At 41.1% G+C, this 1,824-nt stretch overlaps 1 protein-coding gene and 1 pseudogene across 1 annotated transcript in view; one reads left to right on the forward strand and one right to left on the reverse strand.

Moving 5' to 3' along the window:
- Positions 1-465, reverse strand: part of LOC101641355 — a 2,952-nt pseudogene extending 2,487 nt beyond the window's left edge.
- LOC101641044 (immunity-related GTPase family M protein-like) overlaps positions 1-1,824 on the forward strand; it is an 18,028-nt gene that overhangs the window by 10,309 nt on the left and 5,895 nt on the right. The window lies entirely within an intron of this gene.

Genomic DNA, 1,824 nt, shown 5'->3' on the forward strand with positions numbered 1-1,824 from the left:
TCCCACTATCATGCTCAGTCCCCACCAGGATTTCAGCACTTCCTCTTTGTTACGTTCCCCTTGATCCTGCCCTACCAGGGGGGCTTTGACCATCTTATTGTCAACTTTAACCTCACCCATACCTCCCACAACGGCAAATGGCAAATGTCCATTTATTGAAGAATTGCTATTTGCAATAGTTTCATCATCTGTCGGGAACTGGCATATCTGGACACATGGCTAACCAGTTCACTCATGAGCTTGAGCTTAACCTTCTGTAATTCATTTCTAGAAATTTCCATCTACTTTGGCAATCATCGGTATAATGTTCACCTCATGGTCAAGGATCTTCATGGTTAAGTGGTCAAGTGTCTTCGGAAAATGGCCAGTCGGTGAGACGACGAAGCAATGGCATGCATGGTGGGAGAATCATGGTAGTTAAAGACTCTGCTTCACCTTCAGCAAATCTTGGAGAAAAGCCTCAAACTGAGCATACCGTTGCTTTTAATTGTTGTTGCTAGGTACATTCTAGTCAGTTCTGACTCATCGAAAGCCTATGTACAACAGAAACACTGCCCAGTCCATGCTCACAATTGTTCTTATTGTTGAGCCCAATATTGCAGCCACTGCGTCAATCCACCTTGTAAGGAAGGTCTTCCTCTTTTTCCCTACCCTTCTACTATAACAAGCATGATGTCCTTTTCTAGAGACAAGTCGTTTCTGGTAACCTGTCCAGAGACTGTGAGACAGTCTTACATCCTTGCTTCCAAGGAGCATTCTCACTGTACTTTTACCAAAACAGATTTAGTTCTTCTTTTGGCAGTCCATGGTATGTTCAATATTCTTTGCCAGCATTATAAACCAAATGCATACATTCTTCTTTGGTCTTCCTTATTCAAGGGAGAACTTCTACATGCATGCATATGAGGCAATCGCAAACGCCATGGCTTGAGTCAAGCTAACTTTAAACCTCAAGAGAACATCTTTGCTTTTCAATATTTTGAAGAGTTCTTGTGCAGCAGATTCAGCCAATTCATTTAATTTGATATCTTGGGTGCTGCTACCACAAGCATTGTTTGGGGATCCAACCAAGATGAAATCTTCAACAACTTCAGTCTTTTATCATTGATCATATGATGTTACCTATTGGTCCAGTTGTAAGGATTTTAGTCTTCTTTACATGAAGTTGTAATCCATACTGAAGGCTGCAGTAATCTTCATCAGCAGTGCTTAATCAGTGCTTCAAGTCCTCCTCACTTTCAGCAAGTGTAATATCATCTACATATTACAGGTTGTTAATGAGCTTTTCTTTGATCCTGATGCTGCATTCTTCTTCATATCCCCAGCTTCTCTGAGTATTTGCTCAGCATAATGATTGAATAGTTATGGTGAGAAGACACAACTCTTACTCACACCTTTCTTGATTTTAAACCATCTAGTATTCTCTTATTCGGTTTGCACAAATTTCTCTTGAGCCATGTACTGGTTTTGCATGCGCACAATGATGTGTTTCTGAATTCCCTTTCTTCTCAAGGGTCTTCATAGTTTGGTATTGTCTGCAGAGTCAAATGCCTTTTCATAATCAATAAAACACAAATAAGCCTCATGCTGGAAGCTATGTCACTTGTATTTCAAATGCTGGCAGTGTCACCCAAAATGAATAGGTCTCAGCAGAGCTTCCTGAGTAAGAACAGCGTAGAAAGAAGGAATGGGCTGTCTGCTTCAGAGGAATAAACTACTGACAGCCTCTTTGATGGCAGCAAAACATTGTCAGATGCTGTAAAGCCCATGAATAGCGGAAGAAGAGAACATAGAACAAGAGCTCTCATTGCTGGAGTCAGATGG

This window comes from Echinops telfairi, unplaced genomic scaffold, assembly GCF_000313985.2.
Source record: "Echinops telfairi isolate 266 unplaced genomic scaffold, ASM31398v2 ScPeMD7_7469;HRSCAF=8507_0, whole genome shotgun sequence".
NCBI lineage: Eukaryota > Metazoa > Chordata > Mammalia > Afrosoricida > Tenrecidae > Echinops > Echinops telfairi.